General features: G+C 36.7%; 2 pseudogenes; one reads left to right on the forward strand and one right to left on the reverse strand.

Annotated features, from left to right (window-relative positions):
* Positions 1-12,054: 12,054 nt before the first annotated feature.
* On the reverse strand, positions 12,055-22,932 carry LOC102582246 (protein FLOWERING LOCUS D-like; annotated as a pseudogene).
* Positions 22,933-25,036: 2,104 nt separating this feature from the next.
* Positions 25,037-26,543, forward strand: LOC102582581 (protein FLOWERING LOCUS D-like; annotated as a pseudogene).
* The last annotated feature ends 553 nt before the right edge of the window (positions 26,544-27,096 follow it).

The following is a 27,096-nucleotide window of genomic DNA, read 5'->3' on the forward strand; positions in this document are numbered from 1 at the left end:
GAATCTAGAAAAAAAAAATTGAGAATGTAAACAACTATGAAAAGAGTGATTTTTCATAGTTGTGCACATTCTAAATTATCTTTTTTTTCTAGATTCTTCTCTTTTCTATGTTGCTTCAGTGATTTGTGTTATAAATTTTTCTCTAAACTTTGTTCAAGTTTTGGTAAAGCATAGAGTTTTCTTGATTTGTTTTTGAAAATTTTCAGAGTTCTCTAGCATTCTATTAGCCACTTTTTTTTTTCTGAGATGATTTTTTTCATCATTTGATTCAAGTTGAGAAGGGAATAGATAAGCAACTAAAATGTTGCGTATAAACACGAGAGAGACACATTGAGTACAATATTTTTTTTCTATTTACGTTGAAGGACACTGATTTATTGAAGGCATATTAATTTGTTAAGTCCAAATTAATCAATTAATTGAAGGTAATTTTACTTTTTTATGAGAGGAAAAATGATTATCCAATTTTTCAAGGATATTTTCGTATTTCAACTTTAAGCATGAGGCTTCCACATTTAGTATGATAATGATTAAGATAAGATTGTTTTATACACATATCAATAGATGCTTGCTCTGATATCAAATGAGAGACTAGATAAATAAATGAAAAATGATTTAAAATTCATGTTGGGAGAAATAAACAAGCATTTTCTTAAGTAGTAACACTTACTAGGTCAAATTGAAGAATAAAAAGTAAATAAAATTGAATTTTTTTTGAATGACATACTTAAATTTTGAAAGAATTAGCCTCACCATCACATAATCAATGTCCTTCATAAAAAAAGATAAAATATATTGAATTTAATGTCTCTCTCATGTTTATATGTCACTTCTTCATTGCAAAGTTATTCTCTTTTCAACTCTAATTAAATGAAAAAGCGAATCATTTAATAAAAAATCAAAAAAATGGTGAATAGAATACTAGAAAAATTCAGAAACTTTTCAAAAGGAAATCAAGGAAACTCTATGCTTTACCAAAACATGAATGAAGTTTAGAGAAAAATTATCACTTAAATAACTGAAACAACACAGAAAACAGAAGAATCTAGAAATAATAATTGAGAATGAGAATAACTATGGAAACTCACCCTTTTTGTAGTTTTGTAGAAGAAATTGGTGCTTATTGGGCAGTCCATGATTAACCGAAGATGAAAAAGAGGCACCTGAGAATCTAGAAGTGTCACAACCCGATTTCTCAAGTCGTGATGACACCTACTATAACCCACAAGTAGGTAATGTTGGAAAAATGATCCTAGTATCTTAAAAGGAGGTATTCATATTATTATCGAAAGATGAGGACTCACCAATAAATACAACTGAGCGGATATGAAGTCCTACTAACTGTGGCCTGAGTGCTGAGCGTCTGAACCTATATTATCAATAAAAATAGCATGAGAGTATGCAGTTGGTACTTTGAATTTACGTAGAATGCAGGAGATGCATGATAAACACAAAAACTAGACATTCTGAACATGAAATATTGTATTGAATAACATGAAATCATCCAATGACCAAGTAAGAACAACATGCAACTGAAAAGTACTAAACTAAAATAACTAATTAAATGGTCATGCAATAACTGAGATTGAACTGTGGGAGCTACTAATAACTGACATATAACCATATGAGCTAACAATGAGTTTGATGTATAATCTCTATTAAGAGGGCCCAATATACTATGTTAGAGTATAAAGGTTGTTCTAAGCTAATGCGACACCACCAAGCTAATATCTATAAAGGACTATGGAGTCAGTCTTGGCCTGAAGGGTGGCCCTTATAATCCTATGGTGGTTCATAATTCTAGGAATTAGGGGTCGTTTGGTATGAGGAATAAAGATAAATAGTGATGGGATAAAAAATTGTGTCTTATTTGGTTACCATATTTGGGGTAACTTATCCCACCATTTATGCCATAATGATGAGATAATTTATCCCATATACATAGTAGGATAAGTTATCTTAGGATAGATAATCCCATGATAACTAATCCTGGGATATCTTGTTCCCAACCAAACGACCCTTTAGTGATTGGAACTAATGGTCTCAGTCCTTATCTGATGGGTGAGCCTTTATTCCTAGGTACGCTTGGTGCTAACTAAAACTCCCAACAAGAATATGTTGATTAACTGATGAAGCAATTTGATGAAAATATACTGAATTATAATGATAAACTAATAACAACTAAGTAGCTCATGAATTCCGATAAAAACATACTATACTTGAGAGACTTTATACGAAAGAATCTTAAAATTTTAAAACTGATAGTCTGAGACATACATTATTTGTACACCGAGGGTTCCTGAAATTACTATATACAATACTGATTTAATAGATAAAAACACATAGTTTAAACCATTTGTGAGAAACACTGAGGGAACAATGAAGAATCATGCTTTTCATAAAATCCTAACTGCTATAGAAATCATGGATCGTAAAGCTAGCTTTTTTTTGGGACTCAGTTGGTGAAAGAATCCACATTAATGGAATCCCACATACCTAGAAATAAAACACTAGCTTGAATCTTGAACTAGAGCTTGAAGGTGAAAAACCCTAAATCTTGCTTGAGAGGAAGCTTTAGCGTAATGATTTTGACTTTTGAGTGTTAAGCGTGAATGAGGAGATTTAAGTCGACTAAATTTCCATAATCCCACTGAGTATATGCTAAAATGACATAGTATAGGGATTAGAAAAGTGAAACAGACTAAAAAAATCCATAAAGAAATCTAACATCGGCAGCTTCTACGAGACCATCTATGTACCACAGATTGTTCTACGGGCCGTAGATACCTCTCATGTAAAGTAGGCCTAAGTTTAGAGTTTCTGAACCTTCATTTATCATCAAAATTTACAGTCCATAGTTCTAACTATGGGCCATAAACTCAATCCGTAATGCTCAAGAAAATTCTAAGTTTTAGGGCTTGGTTCACGAGCTCAATCTACGGTTGGTAAAAGTATTTACAACCCATATAATAGGTTCATAAAACTCAGGATGAAATCATTGGTTTCTGAAGTTGATCTATGGATCCCATCTACGGTCTGTGGTTCGTTCTACGCCCTTAAGATGGTGTCTATAAAACCCCAACTTTATTTGCAAACATTGATTTCTGAATTTTTCATGAGTTGATCTGAACTTGAAGCATCCGGGGTGTTACAATATCTTTACTTTGGGAATATTTGTCCTTGAATGGAGTTTAAATAAGCTGAAAAAAGTAGGGAAATATCTACAATCCTAAGACTGAAAACTAACGATTGACAAGTAAATACTAAAAACTTGTGGAGTGTCTGACTACGATCTGTAACATAAAGAGTGATCTAATTTAAAAAGCATATATCTATACTACTAAGATACGAGAACAACTAAAATACATGAATCAGAAAGGAATAATCGGGAGGAATTATTACCTCACAGTGGAACTGAATTGGAAGGAAAGAAGGTGGGGGTACTTGGTTGTCATGTGTGTTTCTCCTTTCAAAGAAGGTCCATCAACAAACTTATTTATCCAAGGGACTTATACTGAAGAGACTTTCATATTCCTCAACTTACAAACCTGACAGTCAAGAATCACAACTCGAACCTCTTTGTAAGAGAGATTATCTTTCACACCAACACTCTCTAAAAGCACAACTGTAGTTGGATCACCAATGCACTTCTTCAACAAGAACACAATAAACATCGGATGCGCTAAAACCAACTCCGCAAGTAAATCTAGATCATAGGCCATATTATCAAAGTGCCTCACAATCTACTAAGGACTTACATAGCGGGGACTGAATTTTCCTTTCTTGCCAAATCTTATCACCCCTTTCATGGGCGTCAGATATACCCATTCATCAATAGCAAACTCAAGTTCTCTTCTCCTCACATTTACATATAATTTCTATGTACTCTGAGTTGTTCTCAACCGTTCTCTAATAAGTTGAACTTTCCTTATAGCCTTATGAATTGATCCAGGCTCTATCAAGTCCCTTCACCAATCTCAAAAACCCTATAGGAGATCTTCACATTCTACCATAAAACACTTCTAATGGATACTAGAATGGTAAATCTTATTATAAGAAAACTCAATTAGAGGTAAGTGATCATCCCAATTACCTTTAAAGTCGATCAAACAAGCTCTTAACATGTCCTTCAAGTTCGGAATAGTTCGTTCAGCTTGACCATTTGTCTTCGGGAAAAAATCTATGCTAAGATTAACTTGATTACCAAGGCCTTTCTAAAATGACTTCCAAAACTGTGAGGCAAACTGAGTACCCCTATTTGATGTGTTGGATAAAGGAACTCCATAAAACTTTACGAACTCCCAAATTTAAAATTTAGCATAATTATCGGCTGAATAAGAAGTATTAATGATAGGAAATGTGTTGACTTTGTCATTGGGCCTAGAACCAGCCATATCAAATCATGTTGTCAACCCGTGCGGGCTAAATCTGTGATGAAGTCCATATTCAAATCCTCTACTTACAAATAAGAATACCGATATCGTGATTTATATCCCCTAGTTTTTTTATGTTCAACCTTAACCTATTAGCAATTTGGAGACTTGGCCCCTAACTCCGCCATATCATTTTATATACCATTCCACGAATAAACTTCCCGTAGATCACAATACATCTGAGTTGCTCTTGGGATTATAGAATATCAAGAATAATGATCTTCTGATGGTATCTACTACCTTAAACCATCAACATCTAGAATACATGACTGATTCAAATAACGAAGAACGCCATCTTCCCCAGGAAGAAAACCTATATAGTATTCTTAAGGATTGCTTCTTCAGCTTAACCAATGTTAGATCCTCATCATGTTTTGCCTTAACATCCATCACAAGCCATCTCCTCTGGCAAAGATTTATGTTATTTTGTTTGAACAAATATTGAAGACTTCTATGGCCTGTAAGCATATCCACGTGAACACCATAAAGATAGTGCCTCTAGATCATCAAGACGAACACTACTACTACTAACAGTAGATCATGAGTTAGGTAATTATTCTCATGAACCATGAGTTGCCTGGAAGCCTAATCTATGACCTTACAATGTTTTATCAACACACAACCATCGTAAATTCTCGAAGCATCATAATATACCACAAATACATTTGAACCCTCTAGTGGAGTCAAAACTGAAGTAAGTTGAGTATTCAACTCCTAAAAACTCTTCTAAAAAAATTTGGAGCATTGAAATTATACCTTCTTTTTAGTAAATATAGACAAAGGAGAATCTATAGATGAAAACACTTCAACAAACTATCTGAAATAACAAGCTAAACCCAATAAATTCCTAATATCTAAAGGAGAAAGTGGTCTAGGCCATTTCTTAAATGCTTCAGTGTTTTGAGTATCAACTTGAATGCCCTCTACAAAGACTATATGACCAAAGAATTCTATTGATCTCAACCAAAATTCATAGTTGATAAACTTACAAAACAATTGGCGGTTCTTAAGAATCTGCAAGATAATCCTCAAATGACTTGTATGCTCTTCCTTGTTATGAATAAAGAAGAATGTCATCTATGAAGACAATGTTGAACATATCCAAATAGTATTTGAACACCCTGTTCATCACGTCCATGAAAGTTGTAGGAGCATTCTTTAGTCCAAACGACATAACAACAAATTCATAGTGACTATACCAAGTTCTGAAGGCTATCTTTGGAATGTCACATTCAATGACTTTGAGCTGGTGATAGCCTAATTAGAGGTCGATCTTAAAAAAGAAACTTGCACCTTAAAAGTTGGTTGATCATTTCATCAATCCTAGGGATGGGATACTTATTCTTGATTGTGACCTTGTTCATCTAACGATAATCGATGCCCATTCTGAGGGGACAATGAAGAGAATTGGAGCACCCCATAGAGATGTTGAGTGTGATGAAACCTTTATCTACAAGGTCCTTTAACTGACATTATAACTATTTAAGCTCAAATGTAGCCATTATTTAAGGAGGAATAGAGATTGGTTGGGTATTTTGAAGAGGGTCTAGTGAGAAATTAGTTTCCCTTTCAGAGGGACTCTAGGAAGATCTTCTAGAAACACTTTTTGAAATTCTCACCCCTACACCCTTGGGATACAAATCAAAGGTTGTTCTAGACCAAACTTGGCATTACAGAGCTAACCGCATTGCCAGAGTTTGATTTCATACACGTCTACCAAGAAAGGTGACGTGAGTCAATCATTTGGCTAAACTGAAAAGCTAAAATGCCTAATTGCACTAACTCCAAATGGAAGCCTCAAAACCTAAACCGATCATCACACTAGACCAAAGTGGCCCTTCCAAAGCTGATGGAACTAATGGAATTCTGATTCGATGCCAGAATATTTGAATGTTGACTAAAGTTATCCCTTTCTAGCTTTAAGCTTCCAACACTCACACCAAACTCAACCAAACACCTCGGAAAGAGTGCCACCCAACCCATCACCACACAAATGATTTAAGGAAGCCATGAGAAGGAGGGAAATATGAAAAGCATGCATAAAACACAAATGACCCCAAGGGTCATTATAAGAGTTTAAAGGTTTAAAATAACTAAATAAAAGGTCGTGTCTTTACATGAGAATAAGATATGAATTTTATTATTAGTGAAGGAGATTCTTGCATATAGGAAAAGGATATTTTATAGGCTGATGGGCTTTTCCTCTTTCATTGGAAATTTTTTTTGCAGTCGATTTCTTGTTAGAGGTTTGGTCTATTTCCCCATCTAAATTTTGAACCTTTTTGAATAGATAAACATTGTAGGGGTGAAACCTAACCCCTCACAACCCTAGTGATGACTTCAAATAAAATAACAAAAGAAATGCAATTTCCTTTCCGAACTCGCTCTCGTTATTTTCCTTACAAATACACAACTTTGTTTAAGAGCTTCTCGTCCCGTGAGTTCCTTGGTTTTTGTATTACATGCCACACTACTTTAACCGAACAATTAATCTATATCGAACACATTAATATGAAAGTTGTAACATGGGAAAACCATGAAAAATGACTTTTAATAACAGAAAAGGGTCAAAATTACCCCTGAACTTTGTGAAATAGATCACTTATACCCTTCGTTACATTTTTGGATAAAAAATACCCCCGCTGTTATCCCAAGAGACCACAAATACCCTCCAAAGTTAACAACCCAAATTTTTAATGATGTGGCAAGTCACCTGGGACTACTCCCTCCACCTAAGTTGCCAACTGGGGTTTCCTCTAACCTATGCTTACTAACCCATCAATTCATCTATCCAAATTAAATTAAATTCCCCTTCATTATTCATTGTACCCTTACCATCAGTGAGCCTTTTTTTTCTTCATGAATTTAGTAAGTGATAATTTAATTGCATAAAAAAAGTCTAAACATTACACCTCTAAAACCAAAACAAGTTAGGTAAATTGTATAATCTCCCGTCTTAAAATAAAGATTTTGTTTGTTGTAACTTGTAACAAGAATCAATGTAATTTTGTTCCCGTCTGGTTTTAGCCAACTTGGTTTTAGAATAAGGCTCCTTCTCCAGATTTGATGCATAAACATGACCATACTAATTGCTTGAAACTATCAGATAATAGTAAAATCGAATAATAAAAGAATAAGGAAAATTAAAAAAAATCCCAATCTCAATCACCATTGGAGATAAAATTTCTGATATCTTAAACAAAATCATGATTGGAAAGCCTCTCTTCTTTCCTCTCATATTTCTTCCCTAATTCCACACTAAACTCCTCAATCCCTACTTCTCCTCACCTCTTCCACATCCCTTGCCCAAACCTCCTATGTGCGAAATACGCCTCCGCCGCCATCGCCTCACCGCCATCTCCGCCATCTCCGACGACTGTCACTGGCTTTTGGACCACTAAAATTCTACCTTTTTGGTCTCTCAGCCATATAAATTCCGACCGGGTAGAACCTTATTCATCTTACCCATTGCTTGAAAACTAAACCAAATAATCCATTGCTTGAAAACCAAACTAAAAAACCCATTTCTTGGAAACTAACTTCAAAATTAAAAACCTGATGAACAAATAAAATTTAGTGGAAACTTCTTGAAAACTAAACTAAAAAACCCATTACTTGAAACTTTAATGGAAAAGATTTATTTTTTCTCTGAAAACTAGGATTTGATTTAGGAGGATGAATTGATGGGTTAGCAAGAATGAATTAGTGGGAATCCTAGTTGGCAGCTTAGGTGAAGGGATCAATCCCACATGGCTTACCACGTCATTAAAAATTTGGGTTGTTAGCTCTTAAGGGTATTTGCGGTCTCTTGGAATAACAGCGGGGGGTATTTTTGATCCCAAAATGTAACGAGGGTATAAATGATCTATTTCGCATAGTTCTGGAGCAATTTCGACCCTTTTGCGTTTTAATAATTTAGAAACCTACCAATCCTGAATAAAGAAGAAGAAACCTACCAATTGTAGAAGTCGGATTTTTGACAAGCAAAAAACACTTGAATAATACAATTCAAGTGCTATAGAATCTAAATTAATCAGGCTAGTGCATTCTGAATATCAAATGATGTCACAAAAATAATTACAAGAATACTTTTTTCTTGGACGTTATAATTATATTTTCTTCTGTCCTCAGGTGAACTCTAGTGCTAATGCATGAGAGCGGATCAACATATTAGAATGAGGAGCGATGAGTTTTAAGCCATTTTTTCTTTGTAAAAAATTTGTGTTGTGTTTAGGGGAGTCAAATGAGCAGGTTTGGTTGACATTGAAGATATTAAAATGTGTTGAAATACAAAATTTGATTGGGTCTTGAACCACCCCCCCTCCACCCTCCCCCCAACCCAAGTTTAATTTGGGCTCAAATGGGTTAAAAATGAAGTTACTAATGGATACATAAATCTCAGAAGATATAATATAGATAGTAATTAATACCTTCAATATAAGAACATACATTACATCAATACAAATATAGGAGTCTTCAAACATGTTGAAATTGTAGATTAAATTGGGCTCAGTTGAAGATACTTTTAAAATGGATTAAAACTTGAATAGGTTGAGATTGAACTCAATTAAAATTATGTTGAACCCAACCCATGAAATTTTGGACGGGTTGGATGGATTACCTATATTTGGGCTCATTTTGGTACCCTATTTGTGTTCATCAGAAAAGACATTAACTGATATCAAGCTTATGTTGTATAATTAACGATGCTAGTTTCTGTTTAATAGTATAACCAGAGAGAGTTTCAATTGCGTACTTCATCAAACAACACATAGTTACAAGGATGAAATAGAACACAACTAAACTAACCTCAGTCAGAGTTAAAAATATTCAAACATTGTTTCAGAACTAAAAAGAAACCTTAAACTCAATCATATTCATGTGTAATAAACAAGATTGAAACAAGATCCTGACATGATAAAGGACTGCAATACACAACTCTAATACATTAACACTAAAATTGGGAATAATTAATATCATTCTTTCATTGCAAATGCATCAGGAGAATATTAATAATCAACAACTTAAATGAATAATAAGACCTAGACTTTATTAATATCAGTCTTTCATCACAAGTACATCAAAAGACCACAACTCTATAGTCAATTATTTGAACAAAGTAAATTGGTGATTTGAAGTTCTACCTTGTATAGATGGCAAGTCTGGATCATCAATAACATTTTCAATATACATAGCAGGTTACACCTTAGTGGTTCTATGGTTATAAAAACACCCTCACTTCCTCTATAGGTGTGTCCCTTGACTTTTTCAATGAGAATGGGGAAGAAATATGCTCGCCTACCTGCCTTGTGTCCTAATTTTCGACCCCCACACCCTCCTATCAAGAACCATGTCCTCGGTGAGCTGAGGTTATGCAATATCATGCATAGTCACATCACCCCCAATAATTCTTTGGCCTACCTCTACCCATCCTCAATTCTACAACGGCCAGCCTTTCACACCTCATAACCGGGGCATCTACACATCTTCTCTTTACATGACTGATCCATCTCATCTTCACTTCCGCATCTTGTCCTCCATGAGGGCTACTCCCGCCTCTTTCTGAATAACTTCATTTCTAATCTTACCTCTCATGATATGCCCACACATAGGCTGTAGAAAAAGTTAAGGAAACATTGTAATAGACAACAATGTAAAATTAATGAGCAAGTGTAAATTTAGTTTTTGATGTTATGTGCAAGTACTTGTGTCTATTACAAGCACATACTTAGAAGTAAAAGAACATAATAAAGGATATTTTTCTAGGACCTAAAAGATATTCAAAAAGATTAAAGAATAACTAACATCATTAAGTGATTTTAAGTTTCAAAATCAGTAAAGCTTTATATAATGAACAAGTGTGTTGAACTCAATCTTTTAAAAAAATTCACATTCTTAATTTTGAAACTGTGTCGTATTTCAAGATTAATATATTCAAGGGCATATGATTTTAAATATAAGTAGAGTTTTCTCAAATAGCTAGGGTTTAAACGGACAACGATGAATTAGAGAGGAGATATTGTAACACAATTTGTTGCTATAAAACTTATGAAAAGTAATTCACACAATTCATCTTGAAAAAGTGACAATATTTTTCAATCTTTTAATTTGTTCGGTCTCTAAAAATCAATCTTTCCATTTAAATTTGTTTTCTAAAAAAGGTGTAATAGTTACTACTACTACAATAACAACATACCTCGTGTAGTCCCACAAGTTGGGTCTGTGGACAGTAGTGTGTACGAGGACCTTACCCCTACTTGGGAGGTAGAGAGGTTATTTCCAATAGACCCTTGGCACATGAATCGTGTAAATACAAAACCAAAACATAAAAATTACTATCAAGCATTTGTGGATTTCTATGAGATGGTGTGTTGTTTCCTTCATCGAGCTAGCTAAATAGGATAACCATTAATCATTCTTAATTTTTATACTTAGTCGATATTTTTAAATATTATTCACGTGATTTTGTAAAATAATATTTACTTATTGGCAACACGGTAGATGTGCTACATGCATGCCCCAAGACTAAAATGGGAATATTTAAAGTAAAATATTGAAAGTCCAAAAAGTACTCCAAAAGTTGACTAACCATTTTACCCTTAAAGTATAATTTATCCTTACAAAACCAATGCATTAATTTTCGTAGTTACTCTTTAGAGATAAAGAAATTGAAATGTTATATTTATTGATACACTAATATAGACCACATTCATGTGCAAAAGAGTTGAGAAATTTAAAAGTATGAAATGTTTACTAATACATACCACATTCATATGCAACAATAAAAGGTCATTTTAATAGTCATTTCCTAAGGCTATATTTACCTATTAGAGTTAGAAAATATATTACTAAATATAGTTGTTTTAACACCATCTTTTTGTTTAGCGCTAAAAGAAAGTTGATATCTAACGTCTAGTCGGACTTTATTTCCTTGTTTAAAGCTCTATAAGGATTATATGTAGATGAAGAATAACCGCACTACTGTGCATGATCATACCTTTAAATAATTACCTAGGAGAGCTAATCTTGTAATGCAGGTTCATAGACTCTTTTGTACTCCTTGATACTGCTTTTAGCTACTTACATAGTTTAACTTTACCGTAAATCTACTATCACTAAAAACTAAAAATATGAATACAATAATTGTCCATGATACGTATTACTAGATTTTGTAGATATTCATTAAAGGACAAATAATTATCCTTTATTTGTCAATTCAAATTAGTTTCTGCATTTTCTTTTGTTTTTGGTTTTTGTTTTGTTTCATTGTTTACTTTTAAATATTTTAGTTGTCTTTGTCATTTGTTTCTGTTGGTCAATTCAACTACATGCTGATTTTATCGTTCTTGATATTTATGTCATTTACAGCTGTAGCGTATATTATACTTGAGGGTAACATTTCATATTTATGTCGTTTGCAGGTGTTATAAAGTGAAGAGCAACCACTGTCAAGTAAAAAATAGTCAGGTATGAGTCCTTCCCTTAAGCTTCCTCTTTCATATTTCTTTCCTTTAGTATGCCCTTTCTTTTTTTTGTTCAAAGTTTCAGCTTCTTCATAGATCCCCATTTTAAGTTGTTTCTCATGAAGGCTAAAAATTTTGGTAGAGGCAATGGAACCACTTTATCTGTTGGGGATATCAGAACTAATGTAATTGTGAGGTGCTTTAGCTCTACGCCTCTTGACTCTGGAAAGTAAGAAATTGACCCTTTGGCTGGTTTGTGGTAAGGGAACTGGCTTCCTCCTAGTTTGAATATTCTTGTAATGACAATATGGATCTGTGCTTCCATGAGACAACTTCTTGTCGGAGCTTGCTTGCCTAATCCAAAAGTACATTATAAGCAGCCTCCACTTTTTTTTATCCAAATTCTCGTCTACAGGCTTTCCATCATCCCGAAAGCTAGAATCATCAACAACATGACCAAATATATCAACATTGGAGGTCCAAAACACATACAAGAATAACATGACTCCTTATTTAACATTCCAAAACTCAATCGTTTTACTGTGTCCAACTTTTGTTGAGGGAACTCTAGAATGAATCTAATAGAACCACTCTTAAAAACTCTGAGAGGAACGGTGAAAAATGCCATATCTCGCTCAAATAATTGGCCCCAATAATTTACCTTCACACTGTCTCTACCATAACGAATGGCATGCACACTTTTTTCAAAAATAGTAGCCACATTTTGAGTCAGGGCATCAACTAATATTCCGTTACCACCTGGCAAGAAGCAGTGATCCCCTCCCATATCATAGGGGTCATCTTGGTCCCAAACTATTAAGGAAAGCTGTGAAAGCAAACCTGCATTTGCATATTCCAAATTTTCCAGCTACTAGTTAAACAAGCCAATCTCCTCAACATTCATTGCAACACCAAAATCCTTTCGCAAAGTCTCCAATGTCTCTACCAGAGAACAACCTGAGATAACTCTTGCCTAGCCTTTCTTGCCTTTTCCAAAAGTTCGTTGTAAGAAGCCTCTACTTTTTATCCAAATACTCGTCTACGGACTTTCCATCAGCATGATAGAGTGGACATTGGTGTTTCACCTTATGAAGTGTATACGAAATATGTTGCACCAAAAAATCAAGTGGATTCCCCAGTGTACCTTTCAAAACACTCCCTCCTACATTAACAACTGCCACACTATTCCCTCCTTCCATCTTTTTTGTATACACCCTTTTACCTCTACGATTTTGTCCCTCCAAAATTATCACACCCCGAGAATACCCCTAGACATAACACAAGACATAGGATCACGAGTGACCCCAAGGTAACCCTGAGTCTGGCATATATGAAGCATACTGAAAATAACTGAGTAAAAAATATACTATGCGGAAGTTAAAAGAGTGGATATCTAAAATTGGGGAAAAACCCAACTAGTCTGAACATATAAAGCATACTAAGAGTTTAGTGATAACTAAAAACCACTTAACTACTCAAGATGAATCTATTACTATGTCTGAAAAAAGCCTCTACTAAATTGAGTTGCTAGGACATGCCTTCAGTTAACTCTAACTAAACTGAAAACTGGAAATAAAAACTAAAATGGAAAGCATGTCTATAGTCCTCGAAGTATGAGGACTCACCACTGAAGCTGCTGAAGTCGGATCGAGAATCGGTCTAAGCGTGATCTGGATGCTGAGTGCCCTAACTTATATCATGAAATGATGTAGCGCAAAGTATGCGTCAGTACTTGGAATGTACTGAGCATGCAAGATATAGTTACTAATCTGAATAAAAGATATATAAGCTGAACAATACATAACTGAGCAATGATGTAATCTAAGAAAAGATATATTTACTGAAATATAACTGAAAAACTAAAGTGAATGCAATGACTAAGTACTAATCATGAAGATAACATGTTGAATTGATTACTGAAGTAAATGACGAAAAACTTAGTCAATGCACCAAGACTCTGACTGTGGGAGCTACTATTAACCGACATAAAGCACGTGAGCTAAACGTGGAGTCTGATGTATACTCCCCATCGAGAGGACTCAATATACCTTGCCAGGGGTATAAAGGCATGACTGTGGTGTGATCACTAATATTCATGCCCAACAGAGGGGACTTATAATCCTACACAAGCATGTAGTTCTGGGACAATGAGGGTACGCTGAACCCTAGTCCAACTCGGTGCTAAGTCTACTCCCAACTAAATACATACAAAGCTAAAATGCACTAAATACTGAATAGCTCAAAATACTGACATGCTAACTGATAATGAAACATTTATATACTAAGAATGTGACATTCGAAGTCTGGAGTCTGATTTTCTGTTTAACAGACCTAGTAAGTATAATTCATGAACTAAGAGAATTTACACAAACTAGGGTTCTGAGTTTTATACAAGGAATTAAGCAACATTTCCAAGAAAATATCTTTTTTAGATTATGGATACTATAGCAGCTGAAATCACCATAATTCCCAAGATTTTACAAACCCTTGGTCCAAACAAGTTTTATGGAACAAGGAACTGACTGATTTCTAGGGATCTAGTGGATGAAAGGAATCCAGTAGTGAATCCCACATGCTGGTGACCAAATATACGAATAAATCCTTTGGATTTCAGGGCTGAACTTTGAAGAACACTGCTGCTTAATCTTCAAAGAAACTGGCGCCTCTGTCTTTTATTTTCATTCTAATTTGGATGATTTTTGGAGAATGAGGGTTCTGGGTATGTCTGAATAGGTTATTAGGCCCCGATTGAGTAAAACGACATAGTTTAAGTGCCCCAATCTATAAGGAAAGGACAAACACGTCCCTACTTTAAAGCTGACAATGTGCCACTCAAGAGTGGACTGATGCTTCGTCGTTTGAACCACTGCCCGTCAACTAGGTCATGGTTCATGGCCTGCCTGACAGGGCTTCACTAAAATTAGCATAACCTTTTACTCCAATCTTTGAATTTAGCAAACTTGGTGGCGTTGGAAAGATGATTCAATTATCTTTAATTTGATAGGTAATGAGCCACTTAATTTATTTTGTGCTAAAATATATGACTATCTGAAGTTGACCCAACAACCATTTTCCTCTAAATAGCTGCTGACCCTCACCTACGGCCAGCCGTACAGTCCATAGGTCTAACCACGAATCGTACATGCCGGCCACGGGTGTGATTTGAGACCACAGAGTCTTGGACCCCAATGACGAGACCCCACCTATGGTCCGTGGGTCCATCAACAGACCGTGGACCACGACCGTATGTCTCATCTTTTGATCCTGAAATTCCCCTAAGTCTAGGACTCAACGTTGGGACTTTACCTACGGTATGTGGTCTGACACATAGTCTGTCGATGGATTCCATTGGTTCTGACACCAGTCCCTGGAAAGCTTGATTTTTCTATCTTCTCGAATCAGAGGTGTTACAATATCTCCCCCTTGGGAACATTCATCCTCGAATGAAGTCTAAACAAGTTGAGTATGGAGGGAAGGAGCTGCAATCCCTACCACTAAGTACTAGAAACTGATATCTAACTGAACTGAGTTCCATGAACATGCAAATATGCTGATATGCAAGAATAACTGAGGGAATAAGAGACTGAGACTGAAATACACAAAAGTAAACTGAGAGACTAGAGAGGAACTATTACTTCAAGCTGAAACAGAATAGGAATAAAAGAGGTGTGGATACTTGGCTATCATGGATGCTTCTTCTTTCCAAGTAGGTCCTTCTACGGATTGACTCCTCCACAAAACCTTTATCGAAGCCACTTCCTTATTTCTCAACCTACGAACTTGACAATCAAGAATTTCAACTGGCACCTCTTCATAAGTGAGACTATCCTTCACAACCACACTCTCTAATGGTACTATCGATGCTAGATCACCCACACACTTTTTCAACAGGGAAATGTGAAAGAATAGATGAACCGCTGCTAGTTTTGTTTGCAACTCTAACTCATAAGCCACATTACCAACCTTTTTTTGGATTTAGTATGGACCTACATATCTGGGACTGAGCTTTCCTTTCTTGCCAAATCTCATCACCCCCTTCATAGGTGACACCGTCAGGAAAACCCAATCATCAATTTCAAACTCTAAGTCCCTTCTCCTCACATCTGCATAGGACTTCTGACGACTTTGAGCTGTCTTGAGGCTATCTCTGATGAGTTGAAATTTCTCCATAGCCTTACGAACGGAAGCTGGCCCAATCAAGACTGATTCACCTACTTCAAACCAACCAATTGGAGACCTGCATCTACACCCATATAGTGCCTCATACGGGCCCATCTGAATACTAGAATGAAAGCTATTATTATATGTGAACTCTATGAGAGGTAGGTGATCATCCCAACTACCCTTGAAATCGATCACATAAGCTTTCAACAGGTCCTCTAAGGTCTAAATGGTACGCTCTGCCTGACCATCTGTTTGTGGATGAAATGTTGTACTGAGATTTACCTGAGTATCAAGACCTTTCTAAAAGGATTTCTAGAATGAGAGGTAAACTAAGGACCTCTATCTGAGATGATAGACAAGGGAACCCCATGCAACCTAACTATCTCATTGATGTAGAGTTTGGCATAGTCCTCCGTTGAATCTGTAGTCTTGACAGCCAAGAAGTGAGTGGACTTAGTGTCTCTATCCACTATCACCCAAATGGAGTCATGCTATCTGCGAGTACGAGGTAAACTCGTAATGAAGTCCATGTTTATCATTTCCTACTTCCATGTAGGAATGTTAATCTCTTGAGTCATACCTCCTGGTTTTTGATGTTCTACCTTAACCTGTTGATAGTTAGGACACTTAGCCACAAAGTCTACTATGTCATTCTTCATGTCGTTCCAGCAAAAGAATTTCCTGTAGATCACGGTACATCTTAGTGGCATCTGGATGAATGGAATACCTGGAGTTATGAACTTCTGTAAGGATCTGCCGCCTCAACTCACCCATATTAGGAACACATAACCGATTCTGGTACGAAGCACACCATCTCCCCCTTGGGAGAAAACCTCAACATTCTGCTGATGAACTGTACCTTTCAACTGAAGTAATATAGGATCACTGTCGTGCTTTTCCTTAACCTTCGCTATCAATGAAGATTCTGATCCATTCTGAACTATCACACCACCATCTGATGTGTTCGTAAGGCAAACTCCTAAGTGAGCAAGCCGGTGAACATCTTTGGCTAACTCTTTCTTTTCTTCCTCAACATGTTCTACACTACCCATAGACAGTCTGCTGAGAGTATCAACCACTACATTGGCCTTACCCGGATGGTAAAACACATTCATGTCATAGTCTTTGAGGAATTCAAGCCATCTCCTATGACGAAGATTTAACTCTTTTAAGGTGAACACATACTGGAGGCTCTTATGATCTGTGAACACATCAACATGAACACCATACAAGTAATGTCTCCAAATCTTTAGGGCAAATACTATGGCTGTAAGTTTAAGGCCATGATTCAGGTAATTCTTCTCGTGGACCTTAACTTGTCTAGAAGCATAAGCTATGACCTTACCTCGCTGCATCAACACACAACCTAGGTCGACCTTAGAGGCATCACAATAAATCACATAACCATCTGAACCATTTGGTAGAGTCAAGACGGGAGCTGTAGTCAACCTAGTCTTTCAGTTTTGAGAAGCTTTTCTCACACTCATCTAACAATTGAAATTTGAACTTCTTCTGAGTCAACTTGGTCAATGGGGAAGCTATGGATGAAAATCCTTCAACAAACCTCCTGTAATAACCGGCCAAACCCACGAAACTTTTGATATCTGTTGGAGAGATGGGTCTAGGCCAGTGCTGTAGTGCCTCAATTTTTGGAGAATCCATTCAGATCCCTTCGCTGGATACCACATGACCAAGGAAAGTGATAGATTGTAACCACAATTCACATTTGGTGAACTTAGCAAATAGCTGGCGATCTTTGAGAGTTTGTAGAACAACTCTCAGATGAGTCGCATGCTCCTCATCACTCTGAGAATAAATAAGGATCCATCAATAAAGATGATAACGAACAAGTCCAAATATTGTTTGAACACCCTGTTCATTAAGTCCATGAAAGCTGCACGGGAATTTGTTAGTCCAAAAGACATAACTACAAATTCATAATGACCATACCGAGTTCTAAAGACTGTCTTTGGAATGTCACTATCTCTGACTCTGAGCTGATGATAGATGGATATGAGGTATGTCTTAGAAAAGTAACTAGCACCCTGAAGTTGGTCAAACAAGTCATCAATCCTAGGGATATGATATTTATTCTTGATCGTGACTTTTTTCAACTACTGATAGTCAATGCACATTCGTAGAGAACCATATTTCTTGCGCACAAACAACACTGGAGCACCCAATGGAGAGATACTGGGTCTGATGAAGCCTTTATCTAGAAGGTCTTTCAACTGCTATTTCAACTTCTTAAGCTCGGCTGGAGCCAATCTTTAAGGAGGAATCAAAATAGGTTGGGTATCTGGGAGGAGATCTATTCTGAAGTCGATTTCCTTTTCTGGAGGAACTCTGGGAAGATCTTTTGGAAACTCATTTACTACTGGGACTGACTCAAGAGTTGGGGTTTCAAAGAATAAATCCTTAACTCGAACTAGATGATAGATATACCCTTTGGAGATCATCTTCCTGCCTTAAGGTAAGAGATAAATCGACCTATAGGTAGTGAGCTACTACCCTTCCACTCTAAGACCGGATCGTTTGGAAACTGAAACCGAACGATCCTAGTTCTACAATCGACTTAGGCATAACAGGAATGTAACTAATCCATGCCTAGAATGAAATCGAAATATACCATTTCTAACTCTACAAGATCTGCTGAGGTGACTTTCTGGAAAATTATGACAGGGAAATTTCTGTATACCTGTCTAGCTATACTAGGTCACCAACTGGAGTACAGACTGAGAAGGGTTCTGAGAGAGTTTCTAGACTGACATCGAAGTTTACTTTTATATAGGGAGTTACAAAAGACAGTGTAACCTCTGGATCTAACAATGCATAAACATCCGAATGAAAGACTCGTAATGTTCCAGTGACCACATCAGGAGAATCTTCCTGGTCCTGGCTAGCTTGGAGAGCATACAACCTATTCTGGCGCTGATCGCCACCTGTACCAGATGAGGCACCCTGCTGAGTGAGGCGACCTGCTAGCGCTGTTGAAGTAGTAGACTGAGCCTTGTTACCTCCTTGTCCTTGCCTGGCAGAAGGGAAATCCCTTAACCTATGACCAGACTTGACACACCTAAAGCACCCTTCCATGTTTTCCAGACACTCGCCCGGATGGTTCTGACCACACTTTGGGCAAGTTGGTAAAGTTCTGTTACATGAAGTGCTATCCTCTGACTTAGAGCCTCATGCCCTACCTTTCAGATCCTGTCCAAATCTGGGGATGAAGCACTAGCTGATGAAGGTGCTAGGGTTGTAGTCCTTTGCTGAAACTATGAGTGATTCCCACCGCCCGACTTTTGTTGTGAGTATTCATAATTTCCTATTCTGGCCTTTTTGTTATCCTTAATCATTTCCCTAAGATTATCTCCCTCAACCTGCTGAGCATTAGTCATTATTCTGGAGATAGCCATATCCCCTAGAAGCATAACATTCCTGCACTCGGTCTCACCAGATCAGATACCCCAAACAAGAACTTACTCATTTGTGCCCTTGGATCGGCAACTATGTGGGGAGCATACCTGGAGATCTGGGTGAACTTCACCTCATATTCTTGGACCGACATTGAACCCTACTTCAAGTTCAAAAACTCTTGTGCCTTAGCTTCTCTCAACTCCCTTGGGAAGAACCTGTCTAGGAAAGCTCCTATAAAACAATCCCAAGTTACAAGAGCTGCATCTGCACTCCTCTTATCTTTCCACTGCATGAACCAAATATGAGCAACATTCTTGAGTTGATAGGATGCTAACTCAACACTCTCAGTACCAGTCACTTGCATTACTCGAAGAATCTTGTTAACCTCATCAACGAAGTTCTGTGGGTCCTCACCAACCTTTGACCCTAGAAATTCTAGCAATTCATAGGAGCAAAGTCTCAAACCCTAGATGTAGCTGATCCACCATTAATGTTTGTAGAAACTGTAGCCTGGTGATTGTTTTGATTGGCCACACTCTGATCCAAGAGTTGGATCGCATTTTGAAATTCTGCATTCGTAACCTCATGGTTCGGGATGGGAGTCTTGAACCTAATTCTCTGATACCAAGTTTTTCACGTCTCGAGGCTACCACTAGACGTAACACAGGACCTAGGATCACGAGTGACCCCAAGCTAACTCTAAGTCTGACATATATCAAGCATACTGAAAATAACTGAGTAAAACATATACTATGCGGAAGCTAAAATAGTGAATATCTGAAATGGGGAAAACCCAACTAGTCTGAATATATAAAACTTACTAAGAGTTTAATGATAAATGACAACCACTTAAAAACTCAAGATGGATCTATTACTATATCTGAAAAACCTCTACTGAATTGAGTTGCTGGGACATGCCCCCAGTTAACTCTAACAAAACTTAAAACTGGAAATAAAAACTAAAATGGAAAGCATGTCTTTGTCCTTGAAGTATGAGGACTCACCACTGAAGCTACTGAATTCGGATCGAGAATTAGATCTAAGCGTGATCTAGATGCTGAGTGGCTGAACCTATATAATGAAACGATGTAGTGCAAATTATGCGTTAGTACTTGGAATGTACTGAGCATGCAGGATACAGACACTAAGATGAATAAAAAATATATAAGCTGAATAATACATAACTGAGCAATGATGTAACGTGAGCAAATATATAAATACTGAAATATAACTGAAAAACTAAACTGAATATAATGACCAAGTACTAATCATGAAGATAACATGCGGAACTGATTACTAAAGTAAATGCTGAAAAACCTGGTCAATGTACTAAAAGTTTGACTGTGGGAGCTACTATTAACCGACATAAACCACGTGACCTAAATGAAGAGTCTGATGTATACGCCTCATCGAGAGGACCCAATATACCTTGCAGGGGTATAAAGGCATGACTGTGGCGTGATCACTAATATTGATGCCCAACAGAAAGGACTTATAATCTTACGCAGGCACGTAGCTCTTGGACTATGAGGGTACGCTGAACCCTAGTCCAACTCGGTGCTAATTCTACTCCCAACTGAATACATACAGAGCTAAAATGCACTAAATACTGAATAGCTCAAAATACTGACATGCTAACTGAGAATGCAACATTTATATACTGTGAATGTGACATTTGAAATTTGGAGAATGATTTTCTGTTTAACTAACCTAGTGTATATAGTTCATGAACTAAGATAATTTACATAAACTAGGGTTCTGAGTTTTATACAATGAATTAAGCAATGTTTCAAAGAAAAAATGTTATTTAGATTATGGATACTATAGCAGCTGTAATCACCATAATTCCCAAGATCTTACAAACCCTAGGTCTAAACAAGTTATGTGGAATCAATGAACTGACTGAATTCTAGGGACCTAGTGGATGAATGGAACCCACTAGTGAAATCCACATACCTGGTGACGAAATCTACGGAGAAATCCTTTGGATTTCGGCGTTGAACTTTGAAGAACACTACTGCTTGTTGTTGAAAGAAACTGGTGCCTTTTTCTCTTCTTTTCGTATAATTTGGATGATTTTTGGAGAATAAGGGTTCTGGGTATGTCTAACTAGGTTATTAGGCTTAGACTGAGTAACATGGCATAGTTTAGGCATCATCGACGTAGTTTAAGTGCCCCAATGCATAGGGAAAGGACAAAAATGACCCTAACTTAAAGCTGCTGAAGTGCCACTCACGAGTGGACTGACAGGATGTATTTGAATCACTGCCCATCAACGGGGTCATGGTTCGTGGCCTACTTGACAGGGCTTCACTAAAACGAGCATAACTTCTTACTTCAAACTTGGACTTTAGCAAACTCATTGGCGTTGAAAAGAGGATTCAATAATCTTTAATTTGATAGGTCATGGGCCACCTAATTCATTTTGTGCTAAAATATATGACTTGTTTGAAGTTGACCCAATAATCATTTTCCTCTAAATAGCTGCTAACCCTTTCCTACGGCCAGACCTACGGTTCGTAGGTCTAACCACAGACCGTACAGGTCGGTCGTAGGTGGGATTAGAGACCACTAAGTCTTGGACCCCAATGATGGGACCCCATCTATGGTCTGTGGGTCCATCAACGGATCGTGGACCACGACTGTAGGTCTCATCTTTTGATGCTAAAATTCCCTTTAAGTTTGGGACTCAACAATGGGATCCCACCTATGGTCTGTGGTCTGACACACGGTCCGTCGGTGGCTTCCGTTGGTTCTGACACCAGATCCTAGAAAGCTGCCTTTTCCATCTTCTCGAATTAGAGGTGTTGCAAAAACAATAACCTCAAACCCAAATAACATCAATTGCCTTGCAGCCGCTAACCCAGAAAGACGTACCCCGATAAAAATCAGTCTGCCTTTACTTGGCTCAGCTGGAATCCTAATTTTGATGGCAATGCCACCACAAAAGTAATATACCTATATGATAACTAATAGTTATAGGCTGAATCCAATAACCCACTACAACATTTAGGTATAACATCACCAAACATACCCTTCGTCACCCAAATCGACATATTTTCATGCCATTTTGTAATAATGTGATTCCTAATTATAATATAGTAACATTGTTCTATCCCGCCAACTATACTAACAACCCCAACTTCACTTACTTCATCTATTAACGAGTCATACGCAAACCCATCCATTAACGTGACTAAAGCCTCATAAGTTGGCTCTTTATTTAAACAAATAATCTCATCCGAAACAACCCCCTTTCTCGAATTCTTACATCTAACCACTTTAGAATCAACATTTCTAAAAGAAAAATCTGATTTTTTCACTCGGGTTTTGCTAACTTTACCTGAAGAAGATGAAGAAACCAATGCAGACTGTTATTCATATATATTACCGAGAAAACCACTGGATACCTAATCCAAAAACTGTTTACTATCTGCCCTACCTTGTCTTCTCTTCATGGGTATAGAGATATGATGGAATTGTTTTGGGATTGAACCAGAATTAGGGTTAGGATTAGAATTTCGGAAGTGAATTGAAATTGGGAGTAAAACTATTGTTCATGTTTGAGTTAGACAAATGAATTGGGAATTGGGAATTGGAGAGGAATTTTATTGATCTAAATTTAAGCATTGGTGATAAAATTGGGGTTGGTGTCACTAGCTCTATTTCTACCCGTCTAAATTCTAGTATTGGAGGAATAATATTGAATGATGGTAGCTCTATCCATGCTTCAACTACTTTTGAAGATAGCATGGGTACATGTGCTCTGTCTTTCAGCGCAAATCATGGGGGTTGGTAAAAGACGATATTGAAGAAATTCACGTTGATGTTACATGTACTCGATAAATACATCCATGTCAATTTCCTGTATGTGCACTTTTTCTGAAATAACTCGTTAAAGATTTCTACAACAGCTCATTCTGCACTCTCTCAAGAAATTTAGTCTCACTACTAAAGTGAAGATGATGAGGTTCTTCGTTGTCCTCTTTTTTTTTTTATAGCATAGTCAATGAGAACTATAATATATTTTGTGTTATTGCACTGTAAGAGCTCTGTTTTAAAAAACACCTAGATTTATGACGGTGTGATTACAGTTAACAGATCTGATTATCAACCTTGATGCTGTGGCTTGCAGGTGATTAGAATCAAATTATAGGTGACAATCAACTCTTTTGCTCATTGTCTCCAAGGTCTATACATATTTAAATAATCAAACAGTGGGTTGAAACTGGAGGAAGAAAGACCCGATTTAATAGGTAAGTTCTTGGTGAAACTCTTTCTCCCTAGTCCAAGTGAGAGGAAAATGAAATTAGTGCACTGATAGCGAATATCGACCCACAAAAGTGTATTTGAGCAGTTCTTTCTTTTTATAATGAGGATCGAACTATGTACTTTAATATTGTGCATGTCAATCCATGAGAAAGATTTTTCTATTGCTAGCAGATTAACAGGTAACGAAGTCCTTTTACATATATGCTCAATAATGATAAAGAGCACATTCAGCGCACTCTTCAATGGGAGTCCTTTCAGATCTTGAACGTGCCACACATAATGTGCTCTCTATCATTATTGACCATATATGTAAAAAGACTTTGTTACCTGTTAATCTTCTAACAATAGCAAAATCTTTCTCATGGATTGACATGCACAATAGAAAAGTACATAGTTTGATCCTCATTAGAAAAATAATGAACTGCTCGAATAATATTTTGTGGATCGATATTCGCTATCAGTGCATTAATTTCATTTTCCTCTCACTTGGACAAGGGAGAAAGATCTTCACCAAGAACTTAGATACCTATTAAATCGAGTCCTTTCTTCCACCAGTTTCAACCCACTGATCGAGTTGTTAAATATGTACAACTCTTGGAGACAATGAGCAAAAGAGTTGATTGTCACCTATAATCTGATTCTAATCACCTGCAAGCCAGATCTGTTAACTGTAAACGCACCTTCATAAATCTAGGTGCTTTTTAAAACATAACTCTTACAACACAATCACACAAAATATATTGTAATTCTCATTGACTATGCTGTAAAAAAGAGGACAACGCAGTATCTCATCATCTTTACTTTAGTAGTGAGACTAAATTTCTTGAGAAAGTGCCATATGAGTTGTTGTTGAACTCTTTAACACGTTATTTCAGAAAAAGTTCGCATACATGAATTGACATGAATCTATTTATTGAGTAGATATAACATCAATGCGAATTTCATCAATATCATCTTTTACCAAGCACCATGATTTGAGCTGAAAGACAAAGCATATGCACCCGTGCTATCTTCAAAAGTAGTTGAAGCATGGATAGAGCTACCATCAACCAATATTCTTCCTCCAACACTAGGATTAAGAGGGGTAGAAATAGAGCCAATGACTCAAACCCCAATTTTATCACCAATGCTTGAATTTAGATAAAACAATTCCTCTCCGATTCCCAATTCATTTGTCTAATTAAAACCAGAACAGTAGTTGTACTACCAATTTCAATTCACTTCCAAAATTCTAATCCTAACCCTAATTCCGGTTCAATCCCAAAATAATTCCATCATATATCTATCCACATGAAGAGAAGACAAGGTAGGCTAGATAGTAAACATTCTTTGGATCAGGTCTCCAGTGGTTTTCTTGACAATATCAATGAAGAACAATCGATATTGGTTTCTTTATCTCGTTCAGTTAAAGTTAGCAAAACCCGAGTGCAAATTTTAGATTTTTCTTATATAAATGTTGATTCTAAAGTGGTTAGAAGTAAGAATTCGAGAAGGGGAGTTGTTTAGGATGAGATTGTTTGTTTAAATAAAGAGCCAACTTCTGAGGCTTTAGTTGCATTAATGGATGGGTTTCCGTCTGACTCGTTAACAGATGAGGAAATGGAAGTTGAAGTTGTTAGTGTAGTTAGCGGGATAAAACAATGTAACTATATTTTAATTAGGAATCACATTATTACAAAATGGCGTGAAAACATGTCGATTTGGGTGAAGAAGGATATGTTTGGTGATGTTATACCTAAACGGTGTAGTGGGTTATTGGATTCTGCCTATAAATTTTTGTTATCATACGCGTATATTAATTTTGGGGTGGCGCTGGCTATCAAGAATAGGATTCCAGCTGAGCCAAGTAAAGACAGTGATTTTTATCTAGGCAGGTCTTGCTGGGTTGGCGGCTGCAAGGAAACTGATGTTATTTGGGTTTGAGGTTATTGTTTTGGAGGGATGAAAGCGTATAGGTGGAAGGTGTATAAAAAAAATATGGAAGGAGGGAATAAGGTGAAAGTTGCTGATCTAGGAGGGAGTGTTTTGACTGGCATGAAAATTGCAGTATACACTTCATAAGATGAGCGACCAATGTCCACTCTATCGTGTTGATGGAAAGTCCGTAGATGAGTATTTGGATGAAAAATTAGATGCTGCTTACAACGAACTTTTGGAAAAGGAAAGCAAGGTCAGACAAAAGTTATCCTAGGTTGCTTCTCTTGGAGAGGAATCAAAGACTTTGTGAAAGGATTTTGGTATTGCAATGAATGATGAGGAGATGAGCTTGTTTAACTAGTATCTGGCAAATTTTAAATATGCAAATGTAGGTTTTCTTTCACAACATTCCTTAGCATTTTGGGACCAAGATTACCCCAAATTTTGAACATGGGAGGGGATCATTACTTCTTTCCGGTGGAAATGGAAGATTAGTTCATGCCCTAACTGAAAATGTGCCTAATATTTTTGAAAAAACTACGCATGCCATTCGTTATAGTAGAGATAGTGTGAAGATGATTACTATGGGCCAATTGTTTCAGAGATATATGGCATTGTACACCATTCCTCTTAGAGTTTTGAAGAGTGGTTCTATTAGGTTCATTCCAGAGTTCCCTCAACAAAACGTGTACACAATAAAAGATTGGGTTTTGGACTGTTAAATAAGGTTGCAATGGTATTTCCGTATGTGTTTTGGAACTCCAATGTTGATATATTTGGTCATGTTGTTGATGATTCTAGTTGTCGGGATGATGGAAAGCCTGTAGACAAGCATTTGGATAAAAAAGTGGAGGATGCTTATAATGTACTTTGGGATTAGGCAAGCAAGCTCCAAGAAGTTTTCTCATGGAAGCACATATCCATATAGTCATTACAAGAATATTAAAACTTAGAGAAAGTGAGTTCCCTTATCACAAACTAGTAGAAGGGTCAATTTCTTACTTGCCGGAGTCCAGATGCGTAGAGTTAAAACAATTCGCAGTTACATTAGTTGTGATATCCCCAACAGATAACGTGGTTCCATTGCCTCTGCCAAATTTTTTAGCCTTTCTGAGAAACAAGTTTTAAAGGGGATCCGTTGATGAGTCTTGGATATAGACTCATTTAGGGCCTGTTATACATCGTTTAGTGTCCTCAATACCTATTTTGTGTTCTAAACTGATGTTTTAATGTTAATATGCAGATATAAAGGCAAAAGAGCAAGGCAAGGACAAAACTAGGGAAAAAGATGAAAAAGGCTGAAGATAGTGAAAGCTGAGAATTGCCAAAGCTACTCGGCAACTGGCCGAGTGGCATTTCAGCTCACCAAAAGTTCCATACTGCCAGCCCTTGGGAGAAGCCAACTTAGCGATGGATTTGAACTTTCGGCGAAT

Source organism: Solanum tuberosum, unplaced genomic scaffold, assembly GCF_000226075.1.
Source record: "Solanum tuberosum cultivar DM 1-3 516 R44 unplaced genomic scaffold, SolTub_3.0 scf00022, whole genome shotgun sequence".
In the NCBI taxonomy this organism is placed as follows: Eukaryota; Viridiplantae; Streptophyta; class Magnoliopsida; order Solanales; family Solanaceae; genus Solanum; species Solanum tuberosum.